A 27,406-nucleotide genomic window follows, 5' to 3' on the forward strand; every position below is an offset into this window, starting at 1 on the left:
TATTTATCATAGCTTGAATTAGAGGTTCTTAACCACTTTGGAAGTCTGGAGGGGCCTCTGGATCTATTAAAATCTAGGGGTTAAGTGACTTGTCCTAGGTTACACAACTAGTAAATGTCCAAGGCCAAATTTGAACTCAGGTCTTCCTGACTCAAGGGCCAGTCCTCAATCCACTGTGCCACCAAACTACCCCTGGATCCCTTTTCAGAAAACTTTTTAAAGACATAAAATGAAATACATAGGTTTACAGAAGAAATCTATTATATTGAAATATAGCTATGCAAAAAAAAACAAAACAAAATCCAAGTTCGTGGACTTCAGGTTAAGAACCTTTCAATGATAGCTTTCAAGTGAGAAATAAGGTATTTGATATTGACTGTTCAAGACTAAATTTGGTCATATACTACTTCCCTTAGAAGAAAGGAGAAAATAGGAGAGATAGCCTTGTAATTTTTCACTTCCTAAGGGGCTTTCAAACCTGTCAGAATTTGGGTCCACTTGAGTTTCTGTAGGGTCAGAGTCTTGTCCCCTGTATTCCTGAGGAGTCCCTGGAACCCCACTCCCCACCCCAATGTGGCAAAGTGCTAAGCAAAGGAAAAAAAAAATTGAGACTAATGGCTAATTCTCTCTAATAATCCCACAATACAGGGATTATTTAGCAAGGAATGTGATGTTGTTATTGTTTCAGTCATGTCTGACTCTTTGTGACTGCTTTTGGGATTTTCTTGGCAAAGATGCTGAAGTGTTTTCTATTTCCTTTTCCAGTTCATTTTATAGATTAGGTGACCCCGAGACAAACAGGATTAAGTCATGCAGCTGGTAAGTTTCGAAACTGGATTTGAACTCAGGTCTCCTTGACTCCAAGTCCAGGGCTCTATCCATTGTGCCAACATATGTACACATGAAGTCAAATCAGAGGCATTCTTCTCCTCTAGTAGAGATGCAAAACTGGCTAGTATCTGCATGTCCCTGCTGCTGCTGCTGTAACAGGGACCACAGTGGGCTGAAGGCAAGCCAGTCTGAGTGGTTGAGGGAGTGGTCTCTTTCTCCTTCCTGATTTGTTGGGTGGCCACACCTTGGCCCATAGGCTACATCTGAGAAAGCAGTATGGAGATGGGCTGTGTAGCAGGAGCACCTTAAGGAAGATGGCCTACAGAATTTGGTTGGACCCCTGTGTAATGGTAATGTAATTTTGAATTTGAAGTTGTGTTGGCAAAAGTAGCAGGTACTTAACACTTAGTAACTGATCAAGCCTCTGATTGTCCCCTCCTTACTGACGTAACAGGAAATTGGCTGAAGGAAGTACATGTAATATTGTGTATATAAGAAAAGCCCCAGAGAGGCACAGTCAGAATTTCCTTGAGACTGAGATCTGGTGGCAGAACAGCTACAGAAGAATAGAGAACTGACTCCTGAAAACTTGGTGGAGTTTCTTCTGAACAGGATATCAGGAGCCCAGAGCCAGGAGGCCAGGATCCCAGGAGCCAGGAGGCCAGGTGACTGAAGCATGACCAGGATGCTGAGACTTTGTTTGCGGCTTGGTTGAGCTTTGAATTCCTTGGAGCAGAAATGGTGTAGGAGCTGACATGGACCAGACCCTGTGAAAGCCAGTGTGGAGCAGGACCTCCCCAGAGAGCTGGTCAAGGAACTGGGAGCTATCTGCCATTGAACCCAGGTAGAATCTGGGACCATGGAGGGGGATCCAGGGAATCTGAGAACAGGCCCCAAGTCAAGATGAAGAAAAGACCTCTCTTTGGGTATGGAGTAATTATGGAATTAAAGTTTACTAGTGACCTAAGGGGTGGAGGATTTTGTGTATGATACTTAGTAAGATTTTACTGAATAAGTGACTGATTGTACTTTGAGTAATTTGACTATTGTTACCGATTAGTGACTGATTGAGTTAATCAAGACTTTGCCCCAAGAGTGGAAGACTTTAAGACTACTGATTAGTGACTAATTGAGTTAATCAATCCTTTCCCCAAGAGTAGAAGACTTTGAGACTACTGATAAGTGACTAATTGAATTAACTTAAGAGTGACTATTTTGAGACTGATTGAATTAACTTAAGAGTGACTATTTTACTTTGAGACTATGTTGTTATATTGTGATTTTCTGTGATAAGTTGAAATATGGTGAATGCTATATTTTGAATTATGCTGTACCTTGATTTTCCATGGATGTTTTGCTTTTGTTATGGAATAAATAGAGTGATTACTAAACTGAGTAATCAGAACCTAAAAAAGGCTGTTCACAGTAGCAGTTCTTCTGGAAAGCTTCTGTGCATGGCATTACACCTGGCATCCATTATGTGAAGTCTGCAGGTGAGGCCCATCTTAAGTCCTCCTGTTTTTTCTCTATTGGGTTTCTCACCCTTGAATAACTTTCATTATATCTCTATTCCCCACTAGTGTCCTTGGGGTCACCTGGGACCCTGAGCAGTTTCAACTTTGATTTGAACTTTCTCACCTCTGGTTAAGTCCCAACTAAAGAGGCTCCCTGCCTCAGGGCCTTTGGAAGGGGGCATGGATAGGGGAAGGGTGTTTGGATAGGTTGGATGGTAAATGTTTAACTACCAGCAGTCTGGAAAAAAAATTATTGACATTTTCTCCATCACTATGATTGTCTAGGCAATCAACAAAACAATAAATTAAGCCATTATTTGTAGCCTTTGCTGATTTCTGAGGTGTAAATTAATTGAACATTTGACAATTAGCTCTTGCAAGCTGGTAAGTACTGGCTCTAGCAAACCCCGGTCAGGACAGAGACCAGGTGATCCTTGTCTCACACATTACATTCCTCCACTAGAACGTAAGCTTGGGGGATTGTCACATGGACAGCACCCAAGAGTCATAGAATCGTAGTATGATACATGCACAATCTCTGCCAGGAAAATGGAAACTCCTTCAGGGAGGGATTGTGTAATTTTGTTGTTGCATTTTGGAGCTTGTCTGTTTTTTTAATCTTTTATCCTTAGTCTTGTACAATTCCTGGCACATCGTAGTTGTTTAATAAATTGACGGAGTTGGACGCGCAGAATCTGACATAATCACCATTAACTGGCACTTTGTATTTCCCTTTAAAAATATCCTTTCCTCCACAATCTTAGTATTTACATAAATAATAATATGATAAATATCTTAGTATTTACATAGCATTTTAACTTTTGTAAAGTGGCTTTACAATATTGTTATTGTAAATTACCTAATTTATCATTCCCAACGACTTTGGGAAGTAAGTGCTATGATCATCTCTGTCTTACTGAGAAGGAAACCAAGGCAGAGGGAGGTTAAGTGACTTGCCCAGGGTCAAACAACTAGTAAGTGTCTGAGGCCAAATTTGAACTTGGGCCTTCATGACCATAGGTCTAGTGTTCTCTCCATTGACCCACCTGTCTACATTTCCAGTGTAGAAAGGCTGCCTCCTTTCCAGTCCCATCTTTGCAAGTGAAAGCCTACTTGGGAAGCAATAGTAACAATACCTTATAATGTGTATTATTTCAGAAAGCTTTCCTTCTTTTTGCCTCACTTAACTTTCACAATTACATAGTGATGTAGACAGGGCATTTTCATTTTCTTAGGAAACAAGTGAACTGACACTCAGTATAGCTAAGGTAATGTGATTTGCAAATGGTGGACCAGGACCTTAAATCTCAGATTTCTCTCTCTTTATCTATCACCAAATTATTAAGTATAATACATCCTAAGCCACTATCACTATTTGTAATTGACTTCCTTTTTAAATATGTATTTAATTTTGGAGAATATAATAATGCTATGATTACTAAATCATGTACTTATATATCCTGAATTAAGGAGGAGGTTGTAGATGCATATGAATGCATATATAATGTTTAATGTAAATTATGTATTTGGAGAAAACCTTGGCAAGGAATATTTACTCACACTGTATTTTTTGATTTGTGGTCAGAGAGCCAGTGTAATATTTTGGAAGGACTCTGAGAAAGGACTTTTGGAAAGGACTCTGGTAGTATTTTCAAAAACCACCAGTGATTCATTCTATCAAAGGGTTAAGTCACTTTACTTGATGTGCATTCTGAATTTTCACATCTGTACAGTGAACTATTGTGTGGTAGATAAGGCACTGTATTTTGAATCGAAGAACCTGACTGCTACTTACCTATTCGATCTTAGGCAAGTTACCTGTGACATCTCTAGCCTCAGTTTCTTCATCTATAAAATGGGTGGTGGTGGTGGTGTAATGTTAATGGGATATAAGATCTTCTGGCCCATTAATAGGCCTCATGTGGAGCCCACTAAGGGAAGTTTTCCTAGGGCAGGCTTGCTTATAGGGAGGCTTTCACACCTTTTGCTAATTTCTAATTAGGCACTGAGTCAGGAGGGTTGTGATGCCTTCCGGCTCTGAAAAGCATGTATATATACTCTCAGTTGCTTGCTTATGAGAAGAATCTTGTGATTTCCTGGTGGAGATTGTGAGTGGCCACATGTTCAGAGTTCCCCAACTACTCAGATTTAAAGGCTCTCTCAATCCAGGGATGTTTGTAAAGTGTATAGTTTATTCAAGCAGTCAGAGCCCTGTCTGTTGGTCTTTATTTCTCTGCTTGTATTTTCCCTGAAGTTCAAGGCGCTGACTTTTCCCCTGAACTAGTGAATGTAATTTAAAAAGATTCTTGCCCCTTTAAACAGCTAGCTTTCCTAGTAAAGCAGATCTAAGAACCCATGCTAGCAGCCATCCTGGGTATGCCAGTGTGGTTGGTGCTGCAGAAGTTTGGACAAAATTATAGATCTAGAGCTAGAAAGGACCTCAGAGCCCCCTAGATCAATCCCATCATTTTAAAGATGTGTCTCCTTCTGTATGAAGAATCCACCACAATCACAATTAGCTGGCACCAAGTCTTCCAACTCTTCATGTCTTTTCTCTGAAACTACCTTGTAGTTAACTTTTTGTTGGGTCATTTCAGTTGTGTACTCCTTATTTGAACTCATGTTGAACACCCAAATGCCACACAGTTTAACACTATATTCTACCCTAATAGCATTAGCCAATTATTGAATGTGTGTTAATCTCCTTCAGAACAGGGAGCATTTCACTGGCTTTTCCTGTATGCTAGCAGACACTGGGATAGTAAACAACTGCCATTTAAATAGCACTTTAAAATTTGCAAAGTGCAAGGCTCTACCTTCCATTTGCAGATGAAGAAACTGAGTCTAGAGATGTTAAGTGACACCCAAATGCACTTGGCTAATTGGGCTAATAGCATCAGAGCAAGGATTCAAACCTGATTCTGGGGTCTCCTGACTTCAAGTCTAGTATTTTCACAGGAGAGATTAAATAGATACTTGTTTACTTGACTTGCTTTTAGAAGTAGTGTAGTGTATTATTATTCTTGTAGACAGGGCTCAGCTTCAAAGAGAGATTATTATATATAGTGTCATTGTCACAGATTTGGGTTTAGTCTTTTGGATGGTGATGAAAATTATAATGATGAGAATGGTGAAATTCTTAAACCACACAAGTCTTCTGAATTCTGGGTTCAGAGTTGTACTTAATATTAAAATATGTGCTTCTTCTAGAACTATTTTTACAAAGCTCAAAAGAATATTAAAAGAAATATAATTCTGGAAAATTGGCGGGAACTCAAGAATGGGTGTTCTGCCCCAAACCCTAATATTTAATAAGAGGTTCTCCTTTTCTTTCCTTCCCCCACTCTGTCTCTGTCTCTTTCTGTCTCTCCTCTCCCCCTCCTCCTTTACCTTCTTCTTCTCTGTCTTTCCCTTCCCTTCCCCTCCTTTCTGCCATCTCTTTTCTCTCTCTTTCTCTCCCCCCTCTCCATCTTCCCCTCTCTCTCTTTCTTTTACTTTTCCTCATTCTTCTCCCTCTCCCCTTCCTTTCTTCCTCTTTTTTCTCTCATCCTCCCCTTTCTCTTTTCGCCTCTTCTCTCTCTTTCATCCTGTCTCTCCCTTTCTCTCCTAACACTTACTTAATATATAATATTACTTAAAAAGCTTTGGAACGAAAGTTCAAAGCTAATATCTAATATCTAGCATATGACCATTTTTAGATGTATAAGAACCTTAGGCAAAGAACAGAGGCCTCAGAGGTAGGAGAAAGAACAATGAACTACTCTTATAAACTCATTCAACTAAGATATTGATGGAAAAAAGCTATTAGAATTCAGCTACTTACCAGCTGTATGACCTTGGGCAAATCACATTGGGCCTCAGTTTCCTTGTATGTAAAATGAGGCATTTTCATTCAATCAGGGGTCAGCAAATAGTGGCTCACCAGCTGGGTGTGATTTTTATTGGCACATCTGGATCCCCCTTAGTGTGAATAATGAATTCCCTCAAGTGGACACATTATTTCAGTTTACACAGAATATTTCCATTGGGCTGGAACCAATTACTATATTTTACATATAGTGCTAATTCGAATACATACTACCACTTCAGGGTATTCATTATTCACATTAATCCAGATCTAGCTGTGTAAAGGTGTAGGGTTTTTTTTTTACACAAAATAAGCCAATGAGCTGCTGTGTTAACCCATCTTATTACCAGGTAACTGAGATATGCCCACAACAATGAATTGCTACCCTTAAAGTAAAAGAGTTTAGGGTTAGAGTTCTCCTGCTTGTCATTGCCTGACTTCCATCTTCTTCCTAACTGAGCTCTGTCCTGTCCCACACATTCCCTCAGGGCCAGTCTCTGTCTACTTTCCAAAGTTACAATTAGCTAATCATATAGACTCATTCTACTAATTTGCTGATGGAAGAATGTCTGAGAACTCTGGAAGAAACATGGTATGTTGGAATAAGCATGGGCACTGGTCAGGTGAGCTGGTTTTAAATCTCGACTTGGGTGCTTACTGCCTGTGTGATGCTGGTCAAATAACCTCCCCAGGTCTCAATGTTCACATCTATAAAATGAAGACTAGACGGTCTCCGAGATCCCTTCTCTGTCTCTAGAATCCTCTCATTTGGTGAAAATTTGCTACACTAAGCTCTCCTCAGGACACCCTACTCCAGTTTCTTGGTTGTACAAGAGCCTTTGGAGATAAATATTACTTATTCTCTCTGTTGTATATTAACTTACATACTCCAAGATTTCAAGGACCCATGATTTTGTTAATGTGTGTTTTCTCTCCACCAGTAATGCAGTTTTCAGTGCATCTATGCCTTAGTGGTAGTAACAACAATAAGTCAAATATATATAGAGAGTTTTATGGTTTCAAAGTATTTCTAACATATTACCACGCTGTCTTGTTGAGTTGTTATGACTTAAAAGTTCATTACTCTGGGTCCAACCTGGTGTTGAATCTCTCTGAACTGAGCTGACCTGGTCCTCATATGACAGATCTATGTTTTTCTCTGGGCCTATCCTTGAAGTCACTACAATCTGATGAAGTCTGACAGAATTTGCATTTCCATGGGCATAGTCTTTGGGTACCCAGTATAATGCTCACAACCAGTCTGAAGCAAATGGTTGTTATAAACGCCTTGTTCTCAAAGAGGACATCAGAAAAACATTAACTTGTATAAATTAAATAAGATAATTAAAACATTTAATGTAGTAAGAATCAATCGACACAAATATTCATTTAATACCTACAAATATCCATTAAACACAGTTCCAGGTGCTTTGTAAGGTCCTGGAAATACAATGATAGAAATTAAATAGTTCCTACTGTCAAAAACTTTACAGTCTATGGAGGGGGAGATAACATATAAATATATATATGTATATTTGTGTGTATATCTGCACATATATGCAAATGCACATAGCTATGTGTATATATAAATATATATGTATATTTGTATGTATATCTGCACATATATGCAAATGCACATAGCTATGTATATATAAATATATTTGCACATATGTGCAAATGCACATAGCTATGTGTATATATAAATATAGATGTATATTTGTGTGTATATCTGCACATATATGCAAATACCCACAGCTATGTGTATATATAAATATATATGTATATTTGTGTGTATATCTGCACATATATGCAAATGCACATAGCTATGTGTATATATAAATATATACACAATACAATATGTATGAAATATGAACAAATATAAGATAATTTTCGTGAGAAGCACTAACAGCTATAGGATTTAAGAAAGACCCTGTGTCTGATTGCCTCATATAGGCTCAATCTCGAGTCCTGGTGCCTGGTTTTTGTGGTGGTCTGCCTCCACCTTTACTTCTGTTCTTTCAGTTCTGTGGGGTTCCTTGCAGCTTCTCCCCCTCCAACTCTTTTGGTCTCCTACACATCTTGTTGAGGGCTAGACTCCCCCTTGATTGAGTTTCAGAGGTGGCAAGCTGGTTTCTTTTAAGGAACACCAGGGGTTTGGCTAGCTCTCCTTGCAACTTAATCAGTGAAACTTCTTTTTCTCTTAACTTTCTGGCATCAACTAATGTTGTGCATGTATGTGTGTGTGTACGTGTGTGTGGGTGCAGGTCATTTGAGCCACAAATATCTTGACCCATCTCCCCACAGTAGATTTCCCTACCCAATTATTCACTTTATGTCCACAGCAAATCAGCTGTAGTACTTATGCCATATGAGTCCATATTCCTAATTCTTAATAGGTCTCTAGTGCCTTGAAAGAAACTGAAGCATAATCCTTTCAAGTGTTTTCTCCCCAGTGTTTTATACCAAAGCGATGTTTATGTGGCACATTTCTTAAATAATCCAGAAATTAACATTTTTCTATGAGGGCCTACCATAGGGTCACCCTCACCTCCAAATATATGATTTTATAATTTAAAAAATATGTCATTTTACAAAACTCTCAAAGGCTACTTCCTATTTTGATTTTTGCTTGATTTTGTGTGTGATTTCTCTTCTCGCATCCTGCCTAAAAGCCCTCTTCAAGGCCTGTATCCCCTATAAGTTCAGAAGCATAGACCTTCTAGTATGTTGCCCTCAGGTAAAATCTGAAATCTTCTTGGAGCTTAGAGAATGCCTTTGGTGCCCATATAGTTTTTTTTGTTTTTTTTTTTTGAGGGCAATTGGGGTTAAGTGACTTGCCCAAGGTCACACGGCTAGTATTTGTGTTAAGTATCTGAGACTGGATTTGAACTCAGTTCCTCCTGACTCCAGGGCCAGTGCTCTATTCACTATACCACATAGCCACCCCTGGTGCCCATCTTTCCTAGTTCTGTTTTAAGCTCTTTTGGTGGCATGCTAAAGGGTGAATTACATATGTGAGTGTGTGTATACACACATACATATGCATCCATATATATTTTATATACATACACACATATATGTGTCTATATACATACACATATACACATATGTATGTGTGTCTACATATAGAACAATGTTATTGAACAACTAGTGGATTATTTTCTATTCCTCAATCCCATGGACATATAGCTAGCAAGTACTGAAGGCAGGACTCAAACCTAGGTGTTCTGACTCCCAAGTTCAATGCTCTGTTCATTGTAAACCACAATGCTTCTCAATAAGAGTAATAGCTTCTTTATAGAACCAAAGTACTTTACCTATATCATGTCATTCTCCCAACAAACTATGAGCTAAGTCCTGAGAGTAGCTGTATCTTTTTCTTGCAATTGAAGCAGCTGGAGCTCAGATAGGGTAAGTGATCGTCTTGAGGTCAACCAGTCAATCATCTCAGCATCAGGTGAAATCTAAATGTCATGGAGATGAAGGAGGTTCTTCATACATTTTCCCTGGCTTGTCTTAGAGCCCAGGCTCCCCTAGGACTCAACCAGACTGGAGTTAAGAGGAGCCTACAGTAGATAAGGAGGGGCCCTTCATTGATTACAGTTCATAGGATTATAAGATCATATCTTTTGAGCTGGAGAGGATAATAGAGACCATCCAGTCTAGACCCCTTGTTTTGTTGCACCAGTCTTCTGACTTCCAAACACAGAACTTTCCCCATGATATCAGGCTGCACATTTGGAACTCTGGACTGGAAAATAAACCATACTACAGTATTCCTACCTGCTTGTAAACACCGAAAAAACTTTCTATAAACAAAATAGTATATTTGATTTCATTAGCAAGAAGCATTCAAATTAAACAAGTTGGTTTTTTTTAATTGCTATTTATATTTGCAGGTAAAATCCTATTTTAATGAACAGCATGAGATGACCAAATTGTTTCATTAAATTCAAATTATGCTTTAATGAAAACCTTTCACTAGAGAGTATGGAAGTTTTATCCTTTATTTTTTATTTGTTTAAATAAAGCAAAAGCTTTTTTCTCTGTACATAATTTGCAAATGATATAATTTTAGGGATGGGTGTGGGTTAGATGATTTTTTTAGGGCTTCCATATAATGTGAGTCATGGGGAGTGAGAAACATTGAAGACAGTAACAACCAGAAAGTTGAGGTATATTACCTTTATTTCTGCCTCCTGCTGTAATTACAGCTGAAATTCTAACCCTGCCCTGTTTCTATTTCTCTTATCTCAACTGCTCCTACTTGAGACTGAGTTAGCTGCCTGATTCCTAGCCCATATCCTCTACTTTCAACCCCACTGAGACCCTGCAAATAAAAACATAGTTACAAGGCTAAAGAATAAATATTGAACCAAAGGAACAATGTTTTCATTAAATAGCTTGACTGCTTCATGGATGAGGCCTTATGAACACATCTGTTCTACAGGATTTTTTTCCTTTAATAGATTTTATTGAAACCAAATCAGTAAAGCCTAGTTACTGTGGGCTATCCACTGGGATAGGAAAAGGGCTGCATGAAGCAGAGCTCATTAAAATGAGATTTTACCTGTTTGAAATAAAACTCAAGATGCTATTCTTTAAGATTGTTACTATTTGGTCAAAGGCATTTATTTTTAATATGTCAAGGGTCTTTAATTTCATCAGTACTATCTCCAAAAGATCATATCTCTATTCCTTGGTAGGAAATGCTTTGAAATTATGGATGAGAAAAATCATCCTCTAGTAGCCAACCATCTAATAATGAAAATCTCTGTACTGAGCTCAGCAGGTTGTGATATGGCAGACCCTGTGTCCTTAGGGGAAGTTGTTCCTCTTACTGTCTCCTCCAGTCTTTCCATCAGGCAGTCATTTAATCAGGCACCAAGCATTTATTATGTGCCTACTGTGTGCCAGGCCCCATACTAAATGCTGGGGATACAAAAAGAGGCAAATGACATTCCTGATGTCAGGAGAAAGCAAGAAAGGCTTCTAGCATATTGGTTGGACATTCCAGGGCAAATTTACAGCCCTATGTAGACGAGTCACACAAAAGGGTAGGTATGAATCTGTTGATTCCTATGTACATCAATGTCTATGTCGTTGGAGTAAACAATCAAATTATTGAGATCCTAGATTCATTTGAGCATCTTCTATTCTCCATTCTCATGGCCATTACCTTTTTCATAGACTACTTGAAAACCCTTCTAATTAATTGATTTCTCTGTATCCAGTCTCTGTCCTTTCCAATCCATCCCACAGAATAATCTAGATAAGACACAAGTCTGACCACATTTTTCTTTTAAAAACAAAAATAAGCATTTTATAATTGTGTGTATCTAGATATTAAGTATCTATTTCGTTATTTCTGTTATTAAATTTTATGAGGAATATGGAATGGTCTTGAGGTATAGATAGGACACATTTAGCTATTAAAGATCTTGTAAGCAGAGTTTTGTTCTACCAAATCAAATACTTTTTCATAGTCAATAAACAGTGAAGAAGAACAATATGATCTGATATTCTCTGAAAGAGGGGTAGTGAACCTGCAGCCTCAAGGCCACATGTGGCCTTGGGTGCAGCCTTTTGACTGAGTCTAAGTTTTACAGAACAAATCCTTTTATTAAGGGCATTTGTTCTGTGAAGTTTGGATTCAGTCAAAAAGCTTCACTTGAGGACCTAGAGGGCCACATGTGGCCTTGAGGTCACAGGTTCCCAACCCCTTCTCTAAACCTTTCAGTTAATTGTAAGATGGACAAGATGTGGTGGTCCATTGAGGAATATCACTTGTTCCCTACTAACACCTTCAGTGGGGATCCCCTCAATTAATGTGTAGATGATTATAATAGATTTTGTAGAGGTATTGGTTGGTAGTTATTGATATTCTCTTGTTTGCCTTTTTTCTGTTGCTAATAAGGTTTTAATTTACTTTGCTATCTTCCCTTCCTTCAAATTCCTGCTACCACCTCCAGCATGGATGCTCTCTATATATACTTAGCTCAGTCCTTTTAAATTTCTCTTCTTTGTTCAATTTGGTGCCACGTCTACCTCCTCTGTGAGTACCTCAGTAACTATGTTAAGGTCCAAGTATAGAGATAGTACAACTCCCTGTCTCTACCTCTTGTGTGTGTGTGTGTGTGTGTGCATATATGTGTGTATAAATATACAGATATTTATCTTAGTGGCAGTACAGTAAAATAAGGAGGGAACTGGTATGAGATAGGGAAGTGGAAGGTTTATTGAAGGGGTCAGAAAGGGGATTGCATCCATCAAAACAAATTACATATGCATCACACATACAAACTGACACAGACAGAGAATGAGACAGACAGACATACAGACACACATACTTTTTTTCCCCTTCCCTTGCTAGGCCCAGGTAAGAGAAAAGTTCATGAGATCCCCACTTTTTCCTTATTCCTCACCTCTGCATCTGAATTACTGTTTCCTATGGTATGACAATTGCAAGAAATTAATTCCTTATCTTTCTCCCCTTCTTTTCTCTCTATACTATGCCACCCCCAAGGTATTTCTTTTTTGCTATTATTATTTATTTATTTTCCACACCCAAATTCAGATGTAGTTTCTCTTTGTTCTCTCATTGGCCCTTAAATGGGAGTAAGGGAAAGATTCTATGAAAGGATAATTAATCTTTTCTTGTCCTTTTCAGAATATAAGCACTAGATCACCACTTAACACTTTCTGTAAGTTCAGATTTGTTTACCTTTCTTAAATTCATTTTGTTCATTCAAATTTATTTTGTTCGTTCATATTTTTGTCCATTCATTTTGTTCATTCGTATTTAAAAAAAACTCTTTTTAGCTCTGATTTTCTCCATAGGAATGCTTGGAAGTAATTAATTCTGTTCAAAGATAATAATTCTATGTTAATAGGTGAATTCATAGACCTCTTCTCTGTGTGCTGTGGCAGAATACAACTAAATCTTTGCCACTGGGTAGATTTCTAGTGGCTTTTTCAGATAATGGTATGACCATAGCAAGCTCGGAGAGGAGGACCTAGATTGGGAAAGAACGAGCTATGAAGTACAGAGCACAGAGGGCTCCAGTGGATATTTTTTTTCCTGTAGGAATTTCTATGTGTAGATGTGTTCCCTTTTTCCTTTTGCTTTTTTATTTGGTAATTTTTTTTTAAATTTTGAGATGTGGGGAGAAGTTGGACATAACCTCTCAGCCATCTTGCTATACAATACAGGGTGTCCCAAATCTTGCAGTGTAATTTTAAGCGACGTAAGATATTTTCAACATCAATAGGACTGATCCTATATGTAACCTGTGCCCCATTACTGGTACTCTCTTTGTCCTCTCAGAGACTGGGTTTAGTCTTGAATATTTCTCAATAAAAATCTCTGATTCATTTTGTCCCTGCCCAGAAGTTTTCCTTTGAATGTCAGAATCTGGTTAATATCTCTCAAGACCCAGACCTCTCTAAATGATTGAGGTTACCAAGGCTTTGACATGGTATAAGCTTATTGAACGGTAGCCAACTGCTTTTTTTTAAACTTTCTTTATTTTTCTTGTTTGTGTGTGTGTGTATGTTTTCTTTTGCCACATGGCAAATATGGATATGTGTTTTTCATGACTCCACATGTATAATTGATATAATTTTTTGCTTTCTCAAGGAGTAGGGGAAGGGTGAGAAGGAGGGAGAGAATTTGGAACTCAAAATTTAAAAAAAGAATGTTAAATTTTTTTAATGTGTAATTGGTAAGTATTAAATGAAATAAATAAAAATATATTAAAGCTTAAAAAGAAACAAAGTTGGAAGAATGATTTTAAAAAAGGGAGAGAGAGAGAGAGAGATGTACCTAACCAACCAAACAAAACAACATTCAAAGAAGGGGTTATTGTCTTGGCCCACTTAGCAAGGAAATAGTATAACTCACAATGGTGAATGCCATCATTTTTTCAGGCCCCAGAGTTTAGTCACACAGACTCTGCAAGCCTCCTGACATCAAAACATGCAGTCCTGTTTCACATACTCTTATTAAAGGTTCTAGGACCAGTCTACCATTAGCTGCCTTCCTTATCTTTGGGATCTGCCTCCTCTTTGTTCACTGCTTATTGCCTTGATCCCAGCCTCTCACCACCATCACTGCCTGTCTACCACTGTCAGCATGGTTTGCAGCATAGCATGGTTGCTAGATTGGCTTAGGATCTCCTTGCCATTGACCTGACAGCCAGCACCCCTGTCCTCTGCTGCCATCTTGTATTTCTCACTGCTCCAATTTAGGAAACCCTGCCTGTCTTTATATGTTCTTTTCAACAGTCCTTGCTCAGATTTTTTTACATCATGTATGCCTTAGCATTTTTATTTCTAATTCCAAATATGAGAATAGTCAAAGGAATGCTTTAATCTCCTTAGAGCCATTTTGACTTTCTGTATGGGTCCCCTCTGTCTCTTTCCTGGTCCTTTGACCCCATCTTCCTGATATCACAAGGCATGGCTCCCCTCCCTTGCCTGCCTGAGATACATTTAAGGTGTCATATTGTATGAAATATCTCAGTCTGGCTAAAATCAACTCACATATCAGGCTCTCATCTCCTGAAGCCACTCTATATCTCATGAAATAAAATTTTTATCTCTTGAACAAGACCTTCAGACACCAGACCATACAACTCCAATACCAGAATCTTCAACAATTGGCCCTCACCAAATTTAAATACCCTGGTCCAGGATCAAGGATCCAGGGACCAGACCTCTTGATTCTAGGACCTCGTCTACAGGTTGAAACACTAATACCAAACCTAATCTGCCTTCTTCCCTAACACATAAAAGAGAACTAATGTAACCTGTTCCATTCTCTGGATTTTTCAGAGTAGGATCCCTAGTCAAAAGGTGACACATCTCCGCTGTGGTTAGCAACCTCTTGCCTGTTACTCTTCCAATTCCTGTGATACAGGGCTGTCTGTATACAAATACAGACGCAGGGCTGGCTGTCTAAGTGGATTCCATCTTAGGTCCCTCAAACACATTTTCAATTCTCATAAGTTCATCTACCTCAACCCTACCCCTTCTTATGGTTCAATTCACCTTTACCTGCCCCTTTCATTGTGCCATAGTAAACCCTGTCCTGTCATTCAAAAACTTTATTTCACCTGCTTCCTCTTATGTTCCTTCCATCTTCTGTCACTCTTGGACACCTTGCTTGAATACCTTTTCCAGTGCTGATGACCCCCAAACACTAGTCATAGAGGGAAAGTTAGAATTCTTCTCACTCTCCATTATCACTTCCAAACCTTTCCTCTGCTACCATTGCTTAACAGTACAATACTGTAGTGGATAAGTCCTGGACTTGGGGTCAGAACTGACTTGGGTTTGAGTCTTGGTCCAGTTAATTAGGTATTAATTGGACACAGGTCTCAATCTCTTCATTTGTAAAATCAAGATAACAGTTTGTCTCTCTACTTTCCGGGGTTGTGAGAATCAAATGATCTTTAGGAAAAAGTGCTTTAAAAAGCATACAACCCTCAGTAAGTGCAAGCTATTATTATTTAATTGTTCCTTATCTTCTTATTCTTTCTGTAAATCTTCTGTTCCTCATTGCCTCTTTTCTCCTCTGCCTGCATTCATCTGCTGCAATCAGGAAAACTTTGTTGTTCTGTCTTGGAACATTATCTCCTCTCTCTGCCAAGTCATTTCCCTTCTGTACTTCAAAATACTTCTCAAATGTCATTCCCTACAAGATACTTTCCTCGTTTAAATTCTTTTCAATTCAGTTAGCATTTATTAATGTAACAGGTTTGGTGCTGTCAGCAGTTAGGGCCATGGGGCAAATGGATGTCAATCACTCAACATTCCATCCCATACTGTTATGTTCTGGGCTCTCAGCATGGAAGTGTCTGTTAGATGTGACATACCACTCATTGCCCCACCCCATCTATCAGCCCTTCCTGTGGCTTCTAGACCCAGGTCACTGTTTCAATCATCTATATCTCAATGGTCATAGTTTAAAATAGTTTAATTAGATTAGATGAAAGCATAATAAAAATTAAGAAAACAATAGATAAATGCCATAGCACACAACTTTCTACTCCTTCCCAATTTTATCTCCAGAAGACAGAAAAATTCTGTTTAGGTTATAGTCCTGTCTCTTAGTCACAGCAGGTGACTGACAAAGAAGGTCATTACCATCTAATGTCTGTTCTCTCAGTTATGCCATGAGACATAGAGAGATATATTATATAAACGTATACTATATGTTGCAACTTTTCTTCTTGCTGGGCAGAATGACACATACTGCTTAACAAAAACTATGCTCCAAATCACTTTCTTGTGTCTCCCAAATACTGGACCTGGAAAGAGAGTCAATTGTCTTCCTGGCTTACACCTACTGGTCACTGTTTGTTGGTATCATCAGCCTCCTCAACTGATTCTGGGTCTCGATTTTGTATGTACCACTCTACAGGCACCAGCAGGAAGCTTTATAGCCTCCTGTCATAGACTGGTGAATGGAGTGAGACGTATGCTCTTTCTATGTCTTTGAGATTCTCTTTCCTTCAAGCTACAAGCCCAGAGTTCTTCAACTAGGATTATTTACTCTTACCATCTATATTAGCCCTCTCTCCTCATTCCTTCCCCCTACGTCCATGTGTCTCAGCAGGAAAAGGAGCAAATGAAGTTATTAGGGGTGTAAGAGTACAATCAAGGAACTATCACATCTCTATCAAACACATATTATGTGCAGGGTATTATCCTAGGAGCTAGTGACAGACACAGTGATAGATGAAGCATGGATGTCCCTGCCCTCATGAAATATAAAATCTAGGGGAGGGTTGCAACATACATACACACACAATGATTATTTACAAATGCAACTCACCAACAACTTCAGTTTCTTCTTATTGTAGTAATTCATATCTTTCCCACATATTTAACAATCCCTGGGCATTTTTATATTTCAGTTTGTCTTGCAGTCCTCTGTTGAGCTATACGCTCCTTGAGAAAAGGACCTATTTTCTTACTTAGTCATTGTACAAAATCTAGAATCGTGTTATTTTAACAGTTTTTCCTTCGTGGTTTCTAGGGACAAAAGAGTGTGCCATCAACTGAATCACAGACTTTTTCCCTTCCCTCAGAAAAGAAGCAATCAACTAGTATTTAAAATGCAGGTAGAATACAAATTACTGAACAAATTTTATACATGTGCATTAATGAACAAAATGAGATTATTGGGGATAATTTTTAAGGAACTCTGTTTAAACTTCTCATCAAAATGGTAACACTCAACCATAATCCCGTTGTATTGCTGAGCTTCCCTGAAATCTCTAACAATTTGGCCATTTGCTCAAAGCCCAAGCCAGGCTCCCTTTCAAGGTGCCAGGTTCTCAAGGCATTAAGCCCTTATTCTAATTTTCAAAGTACCTTAACACTCTTATTTTATTTAATCCTGACATCAATCAGATGAAATGACCAGAGTAGGAATTATCATTCCCCTTTGAAGAAGGAGGAACTGAGGTTAGAATCATAGAAGTTTGGAGTTGGAAGGTCTTTTAGAGACCATCTACCCACATGCCCTCACTTTGTTGATGAAGAAACAGGTTGAGAGTTGGAGTGCTGCCAGAGGCTATGCACCCACACATATGTGTGTGATTTTACATATGTGTATATATGCATATACTTATACATACACAAACATATTTGTGTCAAAGCCATGACTATAAAACTAGATCTACTCTCAGCTCCATACTCTGTTCATTGAACTATACATAATTTCCCCAACTCTTCAGGAGATGTACAAGGTGGGACTAACATGACAGGAACGGTTCACTGAAAAAATCTGTAATCTTTGAATTACCAGCTGAAATTTGACTGTTATCCCAGGCTATTCCTTGAGACTCCAGAAGCAAAAGTGACCCAAATGGCAGCTCTTTGGGAACAAAAGAAGGTTAAGGTGCACCCAAGGGAGGGGATAATTTCTACTTGACTTCCTGCCTTTATGCCTGGCTTACTAGTTAGGCCACCATCGTGTTGTACTGAATCCAACCTTGGCCAGATACTGAGAGATTAAGTTTCAAAATACAGGGTATTTATTGGTGTTGTGTCTCATAGAGGTCATATTAGATTTTGAAACTGTTTTCTGGCAGTATTTGCTGTCCTAGAGAAGTGAGAGATTTAAGTATTACAATGTTTTTTGGTGGGAAAGGAGAAAGGAACAGAGGTATGCATGTAAATATTTGACAATTTATGCTTTGAAAAAAGTATCTTTATAAACTTTTAGGTTTCATCTGAATTAACATTTTCTCCATCACTTTCTTTCTTTCTTTTGCTTCCTGGAGGGGGGAAGGCAGGGTAATTGGGGTTAAGTGACTTGGCCAAGGTCACATGATTAATCAGTGTTAAGTGTCTGAGGCCATATTTGAACTCAGGTCCTCCTTGACTCCAGGTCTGTTCCTCTATCCACTGTGCCACCTGGCTGCCCCTCCATCACTTTCTTAAGTGTAGACAACAGATAAAACAATAAATCAAGGCCCAGTTTATCCTTTGCTAATTCCCAAGGTATTATGCTCACATTGGCACCAGCATACTCCCTAAGTGAGACAGGGAGAGCAGACCTGTGATTTCACTGGTCAGGAATTCCCAGTAAGGAAATTCTCTTTATAAATGTAGATCTATTGAGGTTCTGCACCTCGTAACCTTGGAGAATTGTCTGGGGTCCCTGACATGTTAATTGACCTAGGATCCTATATTTAGAATATGGTAGCAGTCTACTCCTTATCCATCATTCCACAGTGCTTCTCTGTTGTTAGTGGCAAGTACTGTATTTCATTAAAGTATTACTGTTCAGTAATTTGTCTTTTTCTTCACTTTATCACCAACTGTCCAGATGGTAGCAGAACATTACCATTCCCATCCCCCACCTCTACTACTACTACTACTACTACTACTACTACTACTTATTCCCTGCTATTACTACTACGACTAATACCACTACTATTACTACTAGCTAACATTTTATATAATGCTTTAAAGTTTGCTGTGGGCTTTACAAATATATTATCACTTGATCCTCACAACAACCCTGGGATATAGGTACTATTATTATCCCCATTTTATAGATGGGGAAACAGAGGCAGATAGAGGTTAAGTGAGATATGACCTCAAATCTTTCTGACTCCAGGTCCAATGCTTTCACCAGTATGTCACCACATACTGGTTATGTTAGGTCTAGGGTACATAGAACATTGTCTACACTGGAGAATTAATTAATAATTTTTAAATTCTCCAGTCTATCTAGTGTTGGTTTATTGTCATCATGAAGTCTTACCTGGTCTTTCCACCTTCCAATACCCTTACACTCAAAATGACTTTATATTGATTTTGTATATACATCCACATATTCATATTATCTCACTTCATAGAATGTAAGCTTGTTGAGGTCAGGGACTATTTCATTTTTGTGTTTGCATGCCCAACTCCTATGCCTGTCAAATAGTAGGCACTTAAGAATACTTGTTTATTTATTGCTCAATGCAATAGTTATTAATTAGATCTCTTTGAAAATTTTCCTGTCATTTTAAAATTTTATTTTTTGCCTATAAGTACACTAGGATTTTTTTAAGGTCAGAGAGCTGCCCATGGAATGTTATAGAGGGAAATGATTTAACCTCTGGGAATTTTGAATCTCTGTGGATGATACATATTAAAATGCCACCAGCATTACTATTTAGTATAAGTACTCATTTTCCTCATATGATATTACATAGGACCAAATTCTTCTGAAAGTTGTTCAGAGACTTATAAAAGATAAGCTTCTTTGTAGACAGCAAGCCCACCATCCTTGCATACTTGTATCCAAAATAGTACCAAAATTCTCTTTACTGCTTGTGTGTCCCAAACTGAAGCATGAGCTCATAGTAGTATTTTAGTTATTGGTTCAGTTTCCGATGTCTTCCTAGAGCTTTTTCAAGCTCTCTCTGTCCTTACAACATGACCTCTTAGCTTAATTTGTGTAAGCCATGTGACCAGCTGTTTACTGAGTTCTGCTATCCTAGGCCAAGTCCTTTTGATAACATAAGAAAACATTTTTAGTGGTACAGTTTATGTTGCCTTTCTAAAGGGTTCCGTATATTATTTATTTCGTAAGCACAAATAAAGTCCTTTGAGGTTGTGCCATGGCAAGAAACAAACCAACCAAATGTTATGATTTGATAGGTAATGAAGTCAGAAACACTATGAAGGAATTCCTTATAACTTTCTCCCTTTTAAAAAATTTAAAACGCTAATATATTATGGATGGTTCCCTTTATTGGCTACATCAAAATAGTGTAGCCAAAGCAAATCATTTCCATCAGTGAAGATGCTAATTTGTTCCTTGTTTGCCAACTTTAATTAGAAAACATGTATACCGTATTATGTACACATTTATTTTGATTTTTGAGATAAAACTTTGATTTGTCTTTGATATGTGTGACACTTAAAAGAAATTCTCATCACAGGGACCTCACTTTAAGTCTCCTGTAAAGCAAAGCTGTTAAATATTAATTCTCAACTTTATTATAGACCTGTATATACATAGATAATATATTCCACATCCTTGCAGGAGTGCAGTTCTCCACTTCCAAAGAATATCCACAGATAAAAATTTCATTTTTCTATCTTTGCTGGAGTGAAAGCTCCTCCTTCATTTGCATTTTCTTGATTTGCAAGTGTTTCACAGAGTTCATTTTCGATAGCAGAGAATTGGTCATGATTTTATTTTAAAATATAGCACACTGTTCTTATGCCAGAGACTCCTTAAGTGGCTATTTCTGTTCTCCGTTCTCAACAGGAACAAGTAAATACTGCGCTGCAAGTTATTTTTAAATGTTTTTTAAAAATAGTGTTTGTTATTTCAAGGCATTAAGGAGTAAAAATCATCTTAGAAAACGCTGGTCAGTTCTGTTTATTGATTTATGTCAACATATTTGTCATTTTGAGAAAGTGTCACGGTCCTGGAAGAAGACTGCTTGTACTTCTTGAGTTGAATTCCAGACCCACTCTGTGCATCTTCCAGCACGTCTGAAAGGATCTGTTTTTGCACATCTGTATGAGTCTGTCTTTTCTTGTAGCATGTGCAAATTAGGCACATTTACATTTTTTTCCTTTAGTGATGTAGTTGGTCCTCTAATATGAGAGACTAGCCGATTCCATTTCACTTACAATTTTTATCTTTCCCATAATACAGAGAAAACTCTTTGTTGCCATGTTTTTGGACAACTCAATTAAGCATTACAAAGATACCTGAAGTCAACTGGACAATGATCAGGAAACTTAGGTTCCACATCCTAGATCTGCTTCTGACTAGATATGAGAACTCTCAGGCCTTGGTTTCCTCATTTGTAAATTTAGATCTAGGATTCTTAACCTTTTTGTGCCCAGGATCAGAACATGTTGGTAGTCTGGTGAAGCCGAAGGGCTCTTTCTTAGAATAATGCTTTTAAATGCATAAGATAAAATAGACAGGGTTGTAAAGGAAATCAATTATACTGAAATAAATTTATCAGCATTTTAGTATATCAGCATGCCTGGGAGGTACCTTCTACAAGCTTGGTGAATTGCATGGAATGGAATTTCAGGAGTTAGGGAGAAGACCTCTATAGGGTTGTAGGTGGGTGGGACAGGCAAGAATTATGACTGTCTTGCTCACACACGAATTCCTTTTTTAAAAAAAATTTATATTATGTCATCTGGTTACAGCATACAAAATAATTTATCATCACTTCTGTTGAAATTAGAGAAACAGGTGAGGTAATAGCTTGCTGCTCCTGAAATCCAGAAGGTATGTGTAGCTGTGAATATGATAGTAATTCTAACTTCTGACATGATGGTGTTCTTAGTACACATTTTTGGGTTACTTTACTGTATCTAATCAAATTCGTATAAGTAATGCCATGCATGCAGTGCATCTCCCATAATTCTCTTTGGAAACAGTGCACAGCTGTTCCAGGGAATATTAACTGCTTCTTAGGAGCTGGTATCTTCTTTCATTAAAATCGCAGATGGTGGGGTGTCTTTCCCACCATGACAGTTAATCTGAGCTCTGGTCAGATGAAGGGGTGATGTATGTCCACAAAATAGTTCCTTAAATATAAAATTCCCATATCATGTCCAAGTGTCATGTATTTTCAGTTGCATCACCCGTACTATTCCTTGCTGAGAATCACTGGAGTGTGAAGATACAGGAAAAGAAAATAATCTTGTTCCCATGGGGGGAAATTATTAGTGAGGGGAAACTATATATCTTTGATTTATTAGGACTTTAATTCCACATATATGAGAAAAATATTAATAGTAATTTCATGTTGGAAAAAACATATCTATTTGCTGAAATGAATTCATTGATTTCTGTATTTAGTTGCTGCTATTTGGCAGCTCTCTGGACCTCCAATATGAAGCACAAATTGATCTTTTGAATGGATACTGATTTGGATTTTCTCAATTGCTCATACCCAGAGGGTCACATGTTTTCATCCATGAGATTTTAGTTGTTGACAGTTGAAAACCTTCTATAGATCATGTGTCCATGCATTACAACGCTATTTTACTCCTTGGCTGGCTAGTGAAAAATCACTGAGTTTAAATGAAAATTCCTTTTCCTGTTTCAATGATTAAAATCCCAAGACCATAAGAAAGCTAACCCAGCTTAGAGAATTTCCACTAATCAAATACCCAGATCAGACAATTTATGTTTCAGAATTAAATAAGGAACATATGTCATATATATGTATGTATATAAATATATACACACACATTTTATGTGTTATATGTTTGAATACTATTACTTATTATAATATAACATTATAACATTATATCATAATATAATACTATTAAGAAATTATAAAGGGGATAATTTCAAAGAAACATGGGATGACATGTGCAAAGTGAGATGAACAGAATCAGGAAAACAATTTATATAATAATAGCACTATTGTAAAGGCATACAACTTTGAAAGACTTAGAACTCTGATCAACAAAATATCAACACCACAATTTTAGAGGACCTGAGATGAAACATGTTACTTAGCTCCTGATACAGAGGTAATGAACTCAGAGTATAGACTAAGACATGTATTTTGGACGTGGCTAATGGGGGAGTTTGTTTTGCTCAACTATATGTGTTTGTAATTGCAATTTTGTTATTCTTGCTTTATCAGTTGGAGAGGGAGGGAGGTGACAGGGAATGAAATGATCAGATTGATACTATATCATCTTTTAATTGATCCTACTTTATAGTTAATTGATTTTATCCTATAACTGCCTAAGTCATGATTCTTTGTCTCTGAACTTAGTTCAGAAATTCAACTGGCCCATAATGAGTTAAATTTAGAAATCCAATTCTCCTGCTAACCACAGTTTTCTTCTTCCCTCAAGGAAATCTGTTATTCTTGGTGGATGTGATTGAACACCAGGGAATCTGATCTAATACATTTATATCACCAAACCATCCTTCAAGGATGTCTGGTTTGCCAAACAAAAAAGTCTGGTCCATTATCTCTAACCTTGCAGGTTGCTTCAAACAACGAACATGTCTTAGTCATAGGAGGAAAGGAGAGGGTTGTTGCTAGCTCCTCATACCCAATTTCCAACCAATCATATTGCTCCTGATGCCTCAACTCTGGAACCAGTCATACTGATTTTGCCACTCACGATGCCAAACTCTTGTAATCACAACTTGTTTCCTACCTATGAAGTCCTATTCTTTGTTCTGTATTCCCCCAAAACTATAAAAGAGAGCTATCTTACTCTTTGAAGTCTTTTGGCTAATGGAGGTAGTCATTGACCTGTCTTATTACTAGGTTCATGCCCTATTAATAAGTTTTTATCTTGCTCAGAAAAAAACATGCCTCAGTCTACCTTTGTTGAATGTCATTCATGTCAAGAATGAATGTAGATATGAAAAAATGTTATATTGACTTAGTCAAGTACTGTAGTGCAGTAACCAATAAGAGAGTCTGACCAGTGGAGGGGCATTTTGGTATAGAACTTTTATTAAAAGAGAATGAGGGGGTGACTAGGTGGCACAGTGAGTAAGGCGCTGGCCCTGGAGTCAGGAGGACCTGGGTTCGGATACGGCCTCAGGCACTTAACACATACTCACACACACACACACACACACACACACACACACACACACACAACTAGCCATGTAACCTTGGGCAAGTTACTTAACCCCAATTGCCCTCCAAAAGGCAAGAAAAAAAAATGAGAAATGTCATGGAATCTTCTCTCTCATTCTGTTTACCACTATCTCATTCTACTTTTTTGTTATCTGTTTAAAGCAGAGGATTTGTGCACAGATTTCATTTACCAATCAATCAAACAACAAGCATTTATTAAATGTTTACCATTTACCAGACATTGTGCTGAGAGCTGGAGATATGCAAAGAGAGGAAAAAAGAATCTGTAACCCTCATCATCTATATATTATTCTTGCTCTCTATTCTGTAAAAAGAACTTATATTCTAATGAGAGAGATTAGAATATACAATATAAACACAGAGAGAATGGAAGTAAGTTTTAGAAGTTCTGGCTGTAGCAGCTAGGTGACCAAGAAAGGCCTCTGGAGAAGTTAACAATTGAGCTGAGTCTTGAAGGAAATTTTTTTGTAAAATATATATGTGTATATATTTTACTTTATCCAATTATATATAATAACATTTTTAACTTTTGCATTTGAAAATTTTGAGTTCTAATGTCTCTCCCTCTCTTCCTCCCTTCCACCCTTCTTGAAAAGGCAAGCAATTTGATATCAATTATACACAAGCAGTCATGCAAAACATATTTTCATATTTAGCCATGTTGCAAAGAAAACACAGACCAAAAAAAGAAAAAGAAGAAAATATACTTTGATCTACCTTCAGACTTCATCAATTTTTTTCTCTGGAGGTGGATAGCATTTTCTGTCATGAGTCCTTTGGAATTGCTTTGGATCATTGTATTGCTGAAAATAGCTAAGTCATTAATAGTTGATTATCAGACAATATTGCTGTTACTGTGTACAATATTATCCTGGTTCTTCTAACATCATTTTGCTTCATTTCATATGTCTTCCTAGGTCTTTCTGAAACCATTCCCTTGTCATTTCTCATATAACACAATAGTATTTAATCACCATCTTATACCACAACTTGTTCAGTCATTCCCCAGTTGATGGCATTCCCTCCATTTCTAATTCTTTGCTACCACAAAAAAAATCTGATATAACTATTTTTGCACATTATAGGTCCTTGAAGAAATTATTCTTAGTGCCATTTTATTTTTTCCAGTTACATGTAAAGACAATTTCTAACATTCATTTCTTCACAAGATTTTGAGTTCCAAATTTTTCTCACTTCTCCCCTTTCCCCCTCCACAAGACAGAATGCAACTTGACATGTTACATATGTGCAATTATGCAAAACATATCTCTACATTAGTCACATTGTGGAAGAAGAAAAAGAACAAAAGAAAAAACTATGGAAAAATAAAGTGAAAATAAGTATGCTTTGATATGCATTCAGCCTCTATAAGTTCTTTCTCTGGATGTGGATAGCATTTTCTGTCATGAGTCCTTTGGAATTGCCTTAGATCACTGTATTGTAGAGAAGAACTAAGTCAATAATGGTTGACCATTGCACTATGCTGCTGTTACTGTGTATTCAATATTCTCCTGGTCCTGCTCAAGTCATTCAGGAACAGTTCATATAAGACTTTCTAGGTTTTTCTGAAATCTGCCTGCTCATCATCTTGAACAAATTCTTTAAAGGAATTTAGGAGTTGGAGGTTGGGAGGGTGTAGCAGCAAGCACCCCAAGCATCCTCAGGGTTTGCAGCTACCACAGGTTCTTAGATCTGCTTTGTTAAAGGAAAGCAACTCAAAATGGGTTAACAAGCTTACTTTAATCAGTCAGACATATATCGTTTACCTTGTTCAGGTGAAAAGGTCAGCACCCTGAACCTCAAAGTATACAGGCATAATTATCAAGACAGAAACATCAAGTAGACAGATTTCCAAACTGTCCAACCATTACATCCATACCCAGTCAACATCTGGGTTTCCACATTCTGGGTTTTTCAAAGCCGGGGGACTCTCAACAACGGCTTCCCAGAATTCAGATCAAATCACAGAACACTTCTCAAAGTGAGTCCCAAAACAAAGCTACACATCAGGGCTTATATAGCCTTCTCCTGGCTCAGAGAATGTAACAACCTTATTGACCCACTGGCCAATCAAAAAGTATCTACTGAAAAACAAGCCTCCCTCCCCAGGCTTCTGGTGCACTTTAGCCTAGGGGCAGGGAAGATCTTTAAAATTTACATTCCCATTACGGAGGGAGGGAACAGTCAGTACAAAGGCAGAAAGGCCTGAGATGGAATATCTTATGTGGGTAATGTCAAGTAGACTGATATGGCTGGATTGTAGAGTTCATGGAGAGTAGACTATCAGAAGATTGTAAAGGTAGGAAGGGGCCAGGTTGTAAAGAGCTTTCAATGGCAAACAAAGGACTTTACAATTGATCCTGGAAGTAATAGGGAGTCAACTGAGTTAACTGAAGTGGTAAGAGTGATGTGTCCTGGTCAGACCTATACTTTAGGAGGAAAAAAATTGCTTTTGGCAGTTAATTGGTGGACAGATTGGTGTATAGAGAAACTCGAGGCAAGGACACCAATGAGAAGGCTAATAGTCCAGGTGAAAGATCATAAGAGTCTGTGTTAAGGTGGTAGCTGTGTGAGGGAACAAAAGGAGATGTATGCAGAAGATACTGTGGAGAGAAAAGACAAGATTTGGCAATGGATTGGATATGTAAGATGAGTGAGCGTGAAGCGTCAAGGATGACACCGAAGTCTTAAACTCGGAGGAATGGAAAATGTAAGTGTGCTTTATAGTAATAGGAGAGTTGGAAAGAGGGAAGTGTTTGTGGTGGAAATTAACGAGTTCTGCTTTGGATATGCTCCGTTGAGATTACGGAACATACAGTTCAAGCAGGTAATGCCATGAGACTTGAACTTTAGCAAAAGACTTAACACAAGATAACTTAATCTGGGAGTCATCTGCATAGAGATGATAATTGAACACACAGGATCTGATAAGATTACCAAGTGAGAGAGCGTGGATAGAAAAGAGGAGTTAGAATGGAGCCTTGGGGGAGTTCTCACAATCTGGGCAAGACCTGGATGGCGGTGATACAGCTTAAGATGGCGGTGGTACAGCTTAAGATGGCGGTGGTACAGCTTAA

General features: G+C 37.9%; 1 long non-coding RNA gene across 3 annotated transcripts in view; it reads left to right on the forward strand.

Moving 5' to 3' along the window:
• The first annotated feature begins 1,085 nt into the window (after positions 1-1,085).
• The window catches only part of LOC138145008 (uncharacterized), an 84,765-nt gene continuing 58,444 nt past the window's right edge, over positions 1,086-27,406 (forward strand). Inside the window, exons 1-2 of one of the 3 annotated variants that reach the window (XR_011164075.1) lie at positions 1,086-1,181; positions 1,286-1,675. This is a non-coding gene — a long non-coding RNA (uncharacterized lncRNA). Of the gene's footprint in view, positions 1,758-27,406 lie in introns of all 3 variants that reach the window. The other 2 variants (XR_011164074.1, XR_011164073.1) reach the window with 2 other exon arrangements.

Source organism: Petaurus breviceps, unplaced genomic scaffold, assembly GCF_028583685.1.
Source record: "Petaurus breviceps papuanus isolate PSGF00001 unplaced genomic scaffold, PetGlider_PUasm1.0 90723, whole genome shotgun sequence".
NCBI lineage: Eukaryota > Metazoa > Chordata > Mammalia > Diprotodontia > Petauridae > Petaurus > Petaurus breviceps.